This window comes from Rhinopithecus roxellana, chromosome 20 (assembly GCF_007565055.1).
Source record: "Rhinopithecus roxellana isolate Shanxi Qingling chromosome 20, ASM756505v1, whole genome shotgun sequence".
Classification (NCBI taxonomy): domain Eukaryota; kingdom Metazoa; phylum Chordata; class Mammalia; order Primates; family Cercopithecidae; genus Rhinopithecus; species Rhinopithecus roxellana.
The window spans coordinates 50,596,105-50,611,826 of record NC_044568.1 but is presented as its reverse complement, the minus strand read 5'-3'; positions in this window follow the sequence as shown (position 1 = coordinate 50,611,826).

Here is a 15,722-nt window from a genome sequence, read left to right as displayed (position 1 = left end):
TTCTTTTTCAGGCTCAGTTTTAATAATTTCCTTTTTTTCTGCTTTTCTCCCAGGAAGAGGGTTTAACTCTGCAACATAATCAATGCACAGAAACCCAAATTGGAAATCTCTTTCACTACAGACAAGACAGTTCAGAAGTGAAAAGTCGTAGCAAAATTGGGCATTTCTTTCCATAGACTTAACAGAAGCAACACCTGGATTCCAGTAGCTGAACTGGTGTAACTAGCATTCAAATGTCTCCATCCAGGTGCCACTTTGTGGCGGATGAAGAGCTCAGGTTTTGTTCCTCATCAGCCTTGTGACCTTAGGCAAAGTCCCTGACCTATCAGAGCCTCAATTTCCCTATCTGTGGAAAGATGACCATGAAAAAATATGCACTGTGGGGTGGTTTTGGTGGGGAGAATTAAATTAGATATAATTTAGAAATTCTTAGCATAATATTTGTATCATATATATGTTTATATATGTCAATATATAACACATAATGGTATATAAGAAACTCATCTATATGAACATCACGTAGCATATCATATTATATATACACACTATATGGTGTATATGACATATACTATATAATATATGATATGGTTTGGCTTTGTCCCCACCCAAATCTTATCTTGAATTGTAACTCCCACAATTGTCACATGTTGTGGGAGGAACCTAGTGGGAGGTAATTGAATCCTGGGGTTGGGTCTTTCCTGTGCTGTTCTTGTGATAGTCAATAAGTCTCACGAGGTCTGATGATTATATAAAGTGGAATTTCCCTGTACAAGCTCTCTTCTCTTGTCTGTTGCCGTGTGAGACATGCCTTTCATCTTCTGCCATGCTTGTGAGGCCTCCCCAGCCATGGTTCCACGTGACTGGGGAGTAATAAACCTCTTTCTTTTGTAAATTGCCCAATCTCAGGTATGTCTTTATCAGCAGCATGAAAATAGACTAATGCAATATATTATATATATATATGATATCGTATCTATCTAATATAGTATAGTATACTAAGTATTAAATATTTTATAATAAACATAATGCATACTATAGTATATAAACATTATATAGTACAATGATATATGCTCTAACGTATGTACTATGTAGCATAATGGCACATATACATATTATACCCGTTTGTATTTTATAGTGTACATAACATATACTATATACCACATAGAGATATACATATCATATAACAAACTATAATATATATACTGTATACACTATATGTAATATAGTATACTATGTAATATATGCTATATATACAAGCAACTTTCCTCTAGACTATATCTTATATTATATGTTATATAATGTACCAATATAATATAGTAGAGATGAAAGTTTCTTGTGAATTGAAAAGCCATGATTAATAGATATTATTATTCATATAGAGATATAGATGACTGATAAGGTTTATGGTATGACCCTGACTCTCTTTTTTCTTTTCATTTTTTTTCTTTTTTGAGATGGATGGAGTCTTGCTCTGTCGCCCAGGCTAGAGTGCAGTGGTGCTATCTTGGCTCACTTCAAGCTCCGCCTCCCGGCTTTACACCACTCTCCTGCCTCAGCCTCCTGAGTAGCTGGGACTACAGGCGCCCACCACTACGCCTGGCTAAGTTTTTATAGTTTTAGTAGAGATGGGGTTTCACCGTGTTAGCCAGGATGGTCTCGATCTCCTGACCTCGTGATCTGCACACCTCGGCCTCCCAAAGTGCTGGGATTACAGGTGTGAGCCACCGCACCCGGCCTTATGGTATGACCCTGACTCTCTTTTTTTCTATCATCTGCTTGATTCACTACCTGACTCTTAATTTTTCTTCTTTTTTTTTGAGATGGAGTCTCATTCTGTTGCCCAGGTTGGAGTGCAGTGGCACAATCTTGGCTCACTGCAAGCCCTGCCTCCTGGGTTCACACCATTCTCCTGCCTCAGCCTCCCGAGTAGCTGGGACTACAGGCGCCCGCCACCACGCCCAACTAATTTTTTGTATTTTTAATAGAGACGGGGTTTCACCGTGTTAGCCAGGATGGTCTTGATCTTTTGATATTGTGATCCACCCGCCTCGGCCTCCCAAAGTGCTGGGATTACAGGCGCCCGCCACCATGCCTGGCTAATTTTTGTATTTTTAGTAGAGATGGGGTTTCACCATGTTGGTCAGGCTGGTCTCAAACTCCTGACCTCATGATCTGCCCCCCATTGGCCTGCCAGAGTGCTGGGATTACAGGCATGAGCCACCCAGCCCCGGCCCTGCTTTTTTTTTTTTTTTGTAGAACTGTGGTCTTGCTATATTGCCTAGGCTGGACTCAAACTCCTGGCTTCAAGCAATCCTCCTGCCTCGGCCTCTCAAAGTCCTGGGATTATAGGTGTGAGCTATGATGCATGACCAATAAAAGGTTTTGATACTCAGAAATTGGATACTTACCATTTATGGAGCAAAACTATGTGCCCAGCAGGTGCTAAGTTGTTTTTGTTTTGTTTTTTTCCAACTCTGTCTCATTTAACTCTCACTATCACAGAATGCCTTGAAGTTTGTATTATTTCAGGAGAGGAAGTGAACTCAGAATCAGCTTTATTAATATTGGTAATAAGAGTAGTGTTATTAAATGAATGATGAAAGCACAACATGAGACCAATTCTAAAGTGATTAGAAGACTTTAAGCGCTCAGCTCTGGGATTGAACGGTGGAGGGGCAGGCAGTTTGGAAGGGGAGGCATCTGTTGTGTACTCCCAGAAGTGTCCTGATCCAGGGTCAACCTTGGAGGCACTAAGATTTATTTTATTAGAGAAGGCAGCCATTCCTCACCCCACACTACCCGCAGATCCAAGGCCTGAGGAATCTGAGAAATGGCCCCCCTAGTCCGTAGGCTCAATCTGTTTCCACTGGGAGACAAGCAGCCTGGACATATGGGGTCTGCACCTTTCACTGCGTAGGTGATAAACCTTGAACCAAATCAGAATTATCGGTCTTGTGTTCTGTCCTACGGGACCTCCCAGCACTGTGAAGTGCGCTCACACCCACGTGCCCTTTTCTTTATGGCTTTTATTGAGTTTTCTATGAAGTCGTAAATTGACCAACCCTCCGGCTGGTTCCAGCCCTCATCAGGAAGCTATCATCGAAGTGAATCACCTTCTCACTGGCCACATGTTTCCTGAAGGTTCATTGCAAAGGCTGAGACGTTTTCTGGGACTTGCTTATAGAATCTGTCAGCCCTAGCTTAGAGCTGCCAAGTCAAGGTTTTGTTTTTGTTTTTGTTGTTGTTTTAGTTGTTGTTGTTGTTAAGAAAGAAAAGTAAAATACAAAGTGGAATGTGTTTGTTTGGTCAGGGCCTCTCATCTCTGTACAGTATTCTGGAAATGCCTCAATTTCTGGAGCTGTGGATTGGATGAAGTTGACCTACTCTTATTCTGGCCTAGAAAAAGTCTGAGTAATTCTTGCATCAGGGAGGCCGGGCATGTTGGCTCACGCCTGTAATCCAGCACTTTGGGAGGCTGAGGCAGGCGGATCACCTGAGGTCAGGAGCTCAAGATCAGCCTGGCCAACATGGTGAAACCCCATCTCTGCTAAAAATACAAAATATTAACTGCGTGTGGTGGCAGATGCCTGTAATTCCAGCTGCTTGGGAGGCCGAGGCAGGAGAATCGCTTGAACCTGGGAGGTAGAGGTTGCAGTGAGTCAAGGTCATGCCACTGCACTCCAGCCTGGGTGAAAGAGCAAGACTTAATCTCAAAAAAAGAAAAAAATTCTTGCATTAGGGATTTGGGGACAAGGCAGAGAACAACATATTCCTAAGGGAATATGGGAACCAGCAACTTAAAAAGAAACAAGGATTGGACCTTGGACGTGGGAGGGACTTGGGTGGAAATGATTTCCCTAAAAGCACGGGGTGCTGGAGAGTCCCTAAGAACTCCTCAGACACCTGTCAAGCCCTGTGCTGGGTACACAACCTGCATTATGTCACCCACTCTTCAACAGGCCTCTGTTTCATCTCCATTTTGCAGATGGAGAAACTGAGGTTCACAGAGGTTACGTCACTATGTAAATTGCTCAGATCACATGGATACTAAATGGTAGAGCCAAGTTCTGAACACAGATTCTTCTTTAATTTATTAAAATGCACCCACTTGGATGTACATGTCAATGATTTTTAGTAAATTTATTTAGTTTAATTTAACTTAATTAATTTATTTATTTGAGACGGAGTTTTGCTCTGTCGCCCAGGCTGGACAAAAGTGGTGTGATCTTGGCTCCCTGCAACCTCCGCCTCCTGGGTTCAGGCGATTCTCCTGCTTCAGCCTCCCGAGTAGCTGGGACTATAGGCACATGCCACTTTGCCTGGCTAATGTTTTTATTTTTAGTAGAGATGGGGTTTTACCATGTTGGCCAGGCTGGTCTCAGACTCCTGACCTCAGGTAAGCTACCCACCTCGGCCTCCCAAAGTGCTGGGATAATAGGCGTGAGCCACTTATTTTATTTTATTTTATTTTTTTGAGATGGAGTTTCACTCTTGTTGCCCAGGCTGGAGTGCAATGGCATGATCTTGGCACACTGCAACCTCTGCCTCCCAGGTTCAAGTGATTCTCCTGCCTCAATCTCCCGAGTAGCTGGGATTACAGGCACACACCACCACGCCTGGCTAATTTTTGTGTTTTTAGTAGAGACGGGGTTTCTCCATGTTGGTCAGGCTGCTCTTGAACTCCCAACCTCAGGTGATCCACCAGCCTCGGCTTCCCAAAGTGCTGGGATTACAGGCGTAAGCCTCCGCGCCTGGCCCACTTATTTTCTTTTGTAAAGAGACAGGGTCTTGCTCTGTTGGCCAGGCTGGAGGACAGTGGCATAATCATAGTGCACTGTAGTCTTGAACTCCTGGGCTTAAGCGATCCTCCTACCTCAGCCTCCCGAGTGGTTAAGACTACAGACATGGGCTACCATGCCCAGCTAAGATTTTTAGTAAATTTTAAAATTTGTGTAATTATCATGACAATACAGTCTTAGAACTTTTCCATGGAGTCCAAAATGACCCCTGGTGCTGATTTGCAGTCAATCCTCATTCCCTTCTGTAGCTTCAGGTGACAACTGTGCCTGGCCCTGTGTGTCTTTATAAATTTACCTATTCTGGACATTTCATATAAATAGAATCATACAATATGTAGTCTTTTCATTTGGCTTCTTTTACTTATGGTGAGATAACTATGTTGTTGTGTATATTAACAGTTCATTCCTGCCTGAGTGTGGTGGTTCATGCCTATAATCCCAGCACTTTGGGAGGCTGAGGTGGGTGGATTACTTGAGGTCAGGAGTTCAAGACCAGCCTGGACATCATGGGAAAACCCTGTCTCTCCTAAAATTTCAAAAAGTAGCCAGGCATGGGGAACACACCTGTAATCCCAGCTACTCAGGGGGCTGAGGCAGGAGAATCACTTGAGCCCAGGAAGCAGAGGTTACAGTGAGCCAAGATTATGCCACTGAACTCAAGCCTGGGTGGCAGAGTAAGACTCCATCTCAATAAAAACAACAATAACAACAACAACGACATAGTTCATTCCTTTTTATTCCTGAATACTATTCCAATGTATGGGTGTATCCCATTTTATTTATTCATTTTACCAGTTGATGAGCATTTGGATTATTTCTATTTCTTGGCTGCTATAAAGAATTCTGCTATGTACATTCATGTGCAGGTTTCTGTATGGTCGGATGTTTTCATTTCATTTGGGTAGTTTCCTAGGAGTGGAATTGCTGGGTTTTATGGTAAGCTAATGTTAAACTTTGTAAGAAACTGCCAAACTTTTCAAAGGGGACTTGTCATTTTACATTGAACTCAGGTCCTTGTGACTCTGACGTCCAAGTTCTTAACCACTGCGTTATGTGTATTTCTCATGTTACTCCATGCCATGACTAATCAATTCATTTTAACAATTATTGCTTGATGTTTATGCTGGTCCTGGTACTAAATGGTAGGAATAGGGAGATGAAAGTGATATGGCTTGTTTTCTGCCTTTTATGGTAGATTGGGTTGTTGTTATTATTATTATTATTTATTTATTTATTTTTTTGAGACAGTCTCACTCTGTTGCCTAGGCTGGAGTGCAGTGGTGCAATAATGGCTCACGGCAGCCTCAACATTCTGGGCTCAAGTGATCCTCCTATCTCAGCCTCCTGAGTAGCTGGGATCATGGCGTGTGGCACCATGCCTGGCTAACTTACATTTTTTTTTTTTTTTTTTTTTTTTTTTTTAGAGACAGGGTCTCATTGTATTGCAAAGACTGGTCTCAAACTGCTGGGCTCAAGCAATCTTCCTGCCTTGGGCTACCAAAGTGCTGGGGTTATAGGCTTGAGCCACCTTGCCTGGTTAGATTGGTTAGTGATCACAATTTTTCTACCATATGACCTTTCAGTGTACCAGATAGATGAGTATGTTTTCCCACCCATATTAGGCTGTTCTTGCTTTGCTATAAAAAAAATACCAGAGACTGGATAATTTATTAAAAAAAGAAGTTTAATTGGCTCACAGTTCTACAGGCTGTACCGCAGGGAGATTTTACTCATGGCAGAAGGTGAAGGGGGAGCAGGCACATCACATGGTGAAAGCAGGAACAAGAGAGAGAGTGTGGGTAAGATGCCACACACTTTTAAATGACCAGATTTCATGAAAACTCACTCACTATCAGGAAGACAGCACTGAATCATGAGGGATCTGCCCCCATGACCCAAACTAACTCCACCAGGCCCCACCTTCAGCACCAGGGATTGCAATTCAACATGAGATTTGGGTGGGGACAAATATCCAAACTCTATCACCACCCCATGGTGTTGGGTTTGCCCATGTAACTTGTGGCCAAGGAACATGAATCAAATATGATGCAAACAGATGCCTTACATGTGCTTTTTGGGCTGTGGTTCGTGTTCTTGTATTCTCCTAATCCACTAGGAGGATTTTGAGAGGTGGAAATGAGTGCAGTGGGAGGTCATCTAAGCAGAGAAAACAGTGTAAGCAAAGGCCTGAAGGTTTTTATACCTCCAGGTTTTATGCCTATTTATGGCTCAAGTCCTGTGATCTAAGTTTCTCAGAAGACAGAGATGCATCCACTTTCAGGGTGAGGACCTTTAGCTTGTCACTTCTGGTCATCCCTGCAGAATGAGCCATATGCAATCTTTACGTTAGATCTAAAATCCACAGGAGGTCAGTGGCAGACATTGATGGCTGTTGCTACTGTCTGGATCTGGTCATGGATGTGTTCCACCACCCACAGACTCACCGCCACCACCATATCAAATTTAAAAATGAGTCTCTTAAATGCTTAACTGACTTACCTTGCCAACTTCCACGCACCAATTTTATGCCTACTTCTCTGGAGTGACAACCAGATAATGATTATAGAGAAATTTGTTTTTACTTTTCTTTTGCATCTGCTGCTTTCTTTTTGTTAGAATTTTTGTGATATACATTTTTTGTTTTCAATGTTTCTATGTTGTCTTGTTTTATTTATTGTTTATTGTATTGCATAGTCTTGTCTACAGTATTTCATGGGATTTTTTAAAAAGAAGCACTCCAAACTGAATAGCATTGTCTTTTGTTAGGGAAATTTAGCCCATTTATGTTTATTGTGCTTATTGATAAGTTTGAATTTACTCCTGGTATTTCAAATTCCAATTTACCATGTTTTAAAAATTGATGCATAATAATTGTATGTATTTATTACATGTGATATTTTGATATGTACATACAATGTGTACTTATAAAATCAGGGCAATTAGGATATTCATCACCTCAAACATTTATCATTTCTTTGTGTTGGGAGCATTTCAAATATTCTATTCTGCTATCTGGGTATATACAATAAATTGTTGTTAACTATAGTCACCCTACTGTGCTGTTGAACTCTAGGACTTTTCCTTCTATCTAACTATATTTTTGTACCCATTAACCAACCTCTCTTCACCCCTCACCCACCCACCCCCCGGAAACCATACTTCTACTGTATTTTTATGAGATCAACTTTTTAAGGTCCTACATATGAATGAGAACATGCAATATTTATCTTTCTATGTCTGGCTTATTTCACTTAACGTCCTCCAGTTTCATTGGTGTTAACTGCAAATGACAGAATTTCATTCCTTTTTATGGCTGATATTCCATTGTGTATATATATTATATTATGTTTTCTTTTCTTTTTTTTGTTTTGAGGCAGAGTTTTGCTCTTGTTGCCCAGGCTGGAGTGCAATGGCGCGATCTTGGCTTACTGCAACCTCTGCCTCCCGGGTTAAAGTGATTCTCTTGCCCCAGCCTCCTGAGTAGCTGGGATTACAGGCATGCGCCACCATCCCTGGCTAATTTTGTATTTTTAGTACAGACGGGGTTTCTCCATGTTGGTCAGGCTGATCTCAAACTCCTGACCTCAGGTGATCCTCCCATCTCAGCCTCCCAAAGTGCTGGGATTACAGGCTTGAGCCACCACGCCTAGCATATACTACATTTTCTTTCTTCATCCGTTGATGAACACTTAGTTTGATTCCATATGCTGGCTATAATGATTAGTGCTACAGTAAACATGGGTGTGCAGGTATCTCTTCTACATACTGATTTCCTTTTTTTTGGATATATACCCAGCAGTGGGATTGCTGGATTATATGGTAGGTCTATTTTTCGTTTTCTGAGAAATCTCTGTACTGTTTTCCATAATGGCTGTACTAATTGACATTCCCACCAGCAATGCACTAGTGTTCCCCTTTCTCCATATTCTCACCAGCATGTTATTTTTTGTCTCGTTGATAATAGCCATTTTAACTGGGGTGAAATATCTCATAATGGTTTTGCTTTGCATTTCCCTTGTGATTAGTGACACTGAATTTTTTTTCATATCCCTGTTGTCCATTTGTATGTTTTCTTTTGAGAAATGTTCATTTACCCTGTTTTTAAATTTGTTCTTTTTCTTTCCTGTTCCGCCCCCCACCCCGCCCCATTACATTGGTTATGTTTTTCTTGCTGCATTTTTTTTTCTTCATTGGTTTGGAAGTAATGCAAGCTAGTACTGTCTCTTTGGCAATTATCTTTGACATTTTAAACACATTATGAAACATATTATTCTTTCGAAGTATAGAGTTAATTAGGATTTTCATCCGGAGCAAGAGAAGCAGCAGCATGCTTTCACTTCTCTACCTTGGCCATCTGCTGCTATTTCCTAGGTTGAAATGATCTGGAACTTTAGTTTCAGAATGTTATTTGTGTATGTACTTATTTTTATTGTAGATTCAGGGGGTACATGTGCAGGTTTGTTATGTGACCATATTACGTGATGCTGGGGTTTCAGCTTCTGTTGAACCCATCACCCAAACAATGAACATAGTACACAACAGGTAGTCTTTCAACCCTTTCCCACCTTCCCTACTCGCCTCTCAGAATATTATTGAAAAAAATGTTAAATTTTGTCTGTTTTTCCAAAGTATACTCTTTCTGGCCAGGGGTGGTGACTCATGTCTGTAATCCCAGCACTTGGGGAGGCTGAGGTTGGCAGATCACCTGAGGTCAGGAGTTTGAGACCAGCCTGGCCAATATGGCAAAATCCCGTCTCTACTAAAAATACAAAAAATAGCTGGGCGTGATGGTACATGCCTGTACTCCCCCTGTTCAGGAGGCTGAGGCAGGAAAATTGCTTGAACCTGGGAGGCGGAGGCTGCAGTGAGCTGAGATCACGCCACTGCACGCCAGCCTGGATGACAGAGCGAGACTGCATCTCAAAATCAAAACCAAAACCAAAACCAAACCAAACCAAAACTACAACAACAACAACAACAACAAAGTACGCTCTTTCAGAAAGTCTCTGAGTTGAAAACGCCTGTGTGGCTTTCTAGCATCCAGTGTTACCAATGAGAAATATGATACTGATCTGATACTTCATCCCTTAGTGAGGTTTTTTTTTTTTTTTTTCTCTTGGGAACTTTTTAGAATACTCTGTTCTCACTTTGAAATTGCACCCTGTTGCAACTAGGTGTGGTTCTTTTCCATGTCAGATTGGTCTTATTTGTAGAATACATTATCTGCTCTTAGCTCTTTGAAGCTATCAGTTATACTTACATTAAAACCTTTTGTTTGTTTGTCCTATGGTAGTGATTAGGAATGTGAATTATAGAATCACAATACCAGGCTTGAATCCCAGCCGTGATCCTTTCTGGATATTTGAGGGAAATTTCTGTAGTTATAGCAGGAACAGTGGGGTGATTCCAGATTCCAGTATTCCAGGCAGAGGCGGCACCTAGCAGAACTAGCCCTGGTGGAGGTGGCCCCTCTGATAAATTCAGAGCTGATTTATCAGCAGCATCTTTAATGGCACAATGTTAGATGGAGGCTCATGGGTTCCAGCCTAGGAGCATTAGCAGCTTTAAAAAATTCATTATTTTTATTTTTTAAAAAAATTTATTATTATTATTTTTATAGAAACGGGGTTGCCCCATGTTGCCCAGGCTGGTCTTGAACTCCTGGGCTCAAGAGATCCTGCCTTGGACTCCCAAAGTACTGGGATTATAGGCATGAGCCACAGCACCCAGCCCATTAGCAGTTTTTGATCTCTGGTTATCACCTCTTCTTTTTACTCCTCAGACCCACCCACTTTTCCAATTGCTCTTCCATCCATCTCCAAACCTTATAATTAACTCCTTTGTTTGAAATATCTAGAGTGGTTTCTGCTTTGCTGATACCACTGGTTTCTGAAACATGAGCATAGGACATAATTGATCTTGGGATGAGTGGGAGGAATGGAATGATGCAAAATTGTCTTCTTCTGTGTATGAGAAAGACACTGGCCAACCTTAAATCTGCAAGCCCAGGAGGGCTCTTAAATTATATATTTATTATTATTATTATTATCATTTTTGAGACAGAGTTTCACTCTTGTTGACCAGGTTGGAGTACAATGGCACAATTTTGGTACACTGCAAACTCTACCTCCCAGGTTCAAGTGATTCTCCTATCTCAACCTCCTGAGTAGCTGGGATTACAGGCAGGCACCAGCCTGGCTAATTTTGTATTTTCAGTGGAGACAGGGTTTCACCATGTTGGCCAGGCTGGTTTCGAACCCTTGACCTCAGGTGATCCACCCGCCTCAGCCTCCCAAAGTACTGGGATTATAGGCATGAGCCAGCGTGCCTGGCCTATTATTATTATTATTATTATTTGTAACATAATGCATTGAACATAGCTTGTCAATGCTTGGATGTCAGGTAATCGACACCAAGACGTCCCTTGGGACTTTTGCTTTCTAATTTGCCCTGAGGATAGGCTGAAATAAGCTAGTGGCATATTGAGTTAACTGGGCATCAATCCAGGAATTCTGCTTCTTGCTCTCCTACCCTGGCCTTCCCCATGAAGTTAGTGGCCCCAGGAGGAAGGCAAGAAAAGGGTGAAGCTACATTACACTTGCAGTCAGTGTTCAAGTCACCACAAAATGGTGACCTACCTACACCGTGCCTTGAGTCCTCCAGTCTTGCCCCAGATGACAGAATCCACATGGACCCTTTTACTGAAGCCCATCAGGCTCCACAGTTTTATAGACAGTGTCAGGAGGAGTGATTAGGGCCAGAGGAAAAAGGCTCCCAGGCACAGTTGCTAAAACTGTGCTCCTGAGGTCTGCAGGAGCCCCCAAGGTCTCTGTTGATTACCTTAAGCAAAGCTCTTCAGTTTCTCTGTGGGGAACGTCTCCCTAAGTGACCACAATCAGGTTAGCAGGTGGCTGCGTGAACAAGGCTGAAGAATGGGTTTTCCGTCAAGTTGGTTTCTATCAGCAAGAAGCCCCTAAATCTGTTTTTTTTTTTTTTTTTTCCGGTCCCTCCTGGAGACGAAGAAACAGTTCAGTCACCCTGCTGAGGAGAAAAAAGGCCATTATTGTGAAAAGAAGGCACCTGTCCTAGATTTGAGGGAGGCACGTTATCTTGGATGGTTTCTAGGCCTCAGTGGGATGGTCTGATGGCTTCTTCTCACCCCTGGGTACCTAGGAAGGTGATGACTGTGGAGGTGGATTCTTTGTGGAGCTCCACACTCAAGATCTAGTATGTGAAGCTTCCTGGAATTATATCAGCTTATTTACTTTGTCCAGCTCCTCATTAGAGAAATCCTGCTTTCTTACCAGCATGGGTCACTGTGCTGCTAAGAACATTTCTTTTCCTTTTATTTTTCCCCTTTAGAGATAATGGTCTTGCCCTGTTGCCCAGGCCAGAGCACAGTGGTACAATCCTACCTCACTGCACCCTCTAACTCCTGGGTTCAAGAATTCCTCCTACCTCAACCTTGCACGTAGCTGGAACTCCAGGCATGAGCCACCATGCCTGGCTAATTTTTGTATTTTAATTTTTTGTAGAGATGGGGTCTCGTCATATTGCCTAGATTGGTCTTGAATTCCTGGCCTAAAACGATCCTCCCACCTCATCCTCCCAACCCCATTTCTTTTCAGTCAAACAACCAGCCTGGTCTTTATTATACTGGTTCAGAGTTAGCTGTAAAATAATTCTCTTTTCCTGGGCCAGGCAATCAGTCTTCAAGTCCCAGTGGGATCGCATTAGAGTCATGTGACTTTGGGCCAGTTCTTCACCTCTGAGAACCTCAGTTTCTCCACCTGTAAAATGGATGTGGCACTAGAGCCTGTCCCACTTGCCTCACAGGGTTGTGGCAAGTCTCAAAGGGGGTGATGTAAGTGGAGTGTTGGGTAAATTGTAACTCTCAGCTATCTGAATGTGTGCCTGTTCTCCTCCATGTTAGAAACCGTAGCATGGCACTAGAAGAGGTTATATTTTATATATATTATTTTTTAGATTATTATATATTAATGTTATACAAAATACACTATAAATGTAAATTATATTATTATATATTAATGTAATACAAATGTTACATTTTATCTACAAATCATTTGGCTGAGGCGTGGATGTCAATTGGGCCGTTTAAGGCCTTGACGAGGATCTCTTATACATCCATCTGAGAAAGGGCTTCTATCCTGGAAGCCACTGCCTCTCTTTTCACATGCATACAAATCACCAAGGACCTTGCTGAAGTGCAGATTCTGATTCACTGGGTCTGAGGCAGGACTGGAGATTGATTCTGCATTTTCCTCAAACTCCCAGGTCATACCCATGCTACAGATGTAGTATCACATTAGTAGCAAGAATGTAGGAAACATGGTGTCTTTTCTGGCAGCTCTCTTTATGTTTTGCTACACTTGTATTTACTTGTCTCAGCTAGACTCCACCTCCTGCAGTCTCACGTGACCCATGCAACTCAATGGAAGCCATACAACCATCACTAGCAATAAGTCCCTGCAGCTGTAGAGAGAGAGAGAGAGAGAAAGAAAAAAAACCCAAACAATAACATTTGCACAAGGACCCAAACTTGGCAGTGCACCTAGAAGAGTTTGTAGCATACCATTGGTTATAAACATTGCACAACACAAACGTAAACTATTACATTGGTGAGGGGCTAGGTGGCCATTTCCCTTGCTTGTTTATGAGCAAAAACTTGAGAGCTGCATTATTTTTGCCTTCCCAGATAGCCCTGACCCTCAGTAAATGTTTGATGAGCTGAAAGTGCCTTTAGTGAGTAGAAAATTAAGCAAGGCCCTTGATTGGACATCTATAGCTCCAAACTTCAGAAAATCCAATTATAACTTTTATAGAACCTCTCCTCCTCATGCTGTTTTATTTCTTTCCGTACATAGCTGAACTCATCACCTGAGACTCAACTTCCACACATTTTGTCCTATAAGTTCCGATTTATAAGGGCAGGGCAGGCAAAGAAACTCTTAGACTTTGCTTGCTGGTATCTCCTGTAACCCTGAAATAGCCACGTTTATCACGTTTATTCCCAAAGCTCATATTCAGTTCAAATCACCTGTTACTCGTTTAGAGAGACAAGTGGCATTCATCATTTTTACCTCTCTGTGTCTTCCTCTCCCCCAGAACAATGGCATTACATGACGATTAACTCCTTTTGATATAAACAAGTCCAATGGCAGAGTGTTGGGTGAAGGGGTGGCCTGCCCCTCCACACTTGTGGGTGTTTCTCGTTAGGTGGAAATGAAAGACTTGAGAAAAGGAATAAAACACAGAGACAAAGTGTAGAGAAAGAAAAGTGGGGCCCAGGGGACCGGCGCTCAGCTTACAGAGGACCCACGCCGGCACCGGCCTCTGAGTTCCCTTAGTATTTATTGATAATTATCTTTACCATCAAAAAGATAAGGGAGTGGCTGGACAATAGGATCATTGTAGGGAGGAAATCAGCAGTAAGACATATGAACAAAAAATCCTTGTAACATGAATAAGTTTAAAGGAAAATGCTGTGCCTTGAGATGTATATGCGACATCTCCATAAACCTTTTAGCAGTATTGCTCCAGCAAGCCCCACCTTATTCCTAAAGGCGGTTGCTCCTCACTCAGTAAGCAAGGCACACAATGGGTGTTGCCCGGAGATGTTCCATTGCCCAGGGAGGGGCAGGAGACTAATGTTTTTCTTTTTCTCTTTCTTGAGATTTAAGAGAATGGAGGCCGGGCGTGGTGGCTCAAGCCTGTAATCCCAGCACTTTGGGAGGCCGAGACGGGTGGATCACGAGGTCAGGAGATCAAGACCATCCTGGCTAACACGGTGAAACCCCGTCTCTACTAAAAAATACAAAAAACTAGCCGGGTGTGGTGGCGGGCGCCTGTAGTCTCAGCTACTTGGGAGGCTGAGGCAGGAGAATGGCTTAAACCCGGGAGGCGGAGCTTGCAGTGAGCTGAGATCCGGCCACTGCACTCCAGCCTGGGCGACAGAGCGAGACTCCGTCTCAAAAAAAAAAAAAAAAAAAAAAAGAGAATGGTGATGACCTTTAACCATAAAGCAGCCTTTAGGCACTTGTTTAACAAAGCACATTCTGCACAGCCCAAAATCCTTTTAACCTTAAATCACCTTCGCACATGTCTCTTGCAAGGACAAAGTTGAAGGTAAGGTCACAGATTAACAGCATCTCAAATACAGAACTAAATGGAGTCTTTTATGTCTACTTCCTTCTATATAGACATGGTAACAAGCTGATCTCTCTTTCTTTTCCCCACAGTTGGGTGACTCAGAAAACCCAGGCATTGAAAGATGCAAAATATTTTATTGTGTTCTTACATTATGAAGCATTGGGGAGTGTAAGAATTTTTCTTTGATTTTTGTCTCACTCCATCCCTTCCTCCCTCCCTTTCTCCTGCCCTCCTTCCTTTCTCCTTCCCTCCATCCTTTCCTTCCTTCCCCTTCCCTCCCTTCCCTTCCCATCCTTTCCTTTCCCCTTCCCTCATCTTCCCTTCCCTTCTCTTCTGTCTCTTCCATCTTTTCACCTATATCTGCCATTTTACCTAACACCTATGTGCTGGAGAAGAAAGAAAACAAGGACTTAAAGGGGAAAACATTCGAAGAAAGAAAAATGAAAGGTAGACAGAGCTTATGCATTTTGAAGGTGTGAAAATTAGGATTTCAGGCTTTTTTTTTCTCCCTACTAAACAAGCAATCAGGCAAATAAAGAAACCCTGCAGGGATTGACACAAGATGAGCAAAGTTTTAGAATATTTTCCTCAGGAAAAAAAAAAACCCTCGCAGATTTACAAGCAGCATATCTGTTGTGAGGATTTTGAAGGAGATGAAAATATATTGCTAGCTATCTAGACATTTGTCAAAACAACTGAATTCTATGAAGTGGAAAGGATGAACGGAACAACCAATCCTAGGGAAAGAAATTC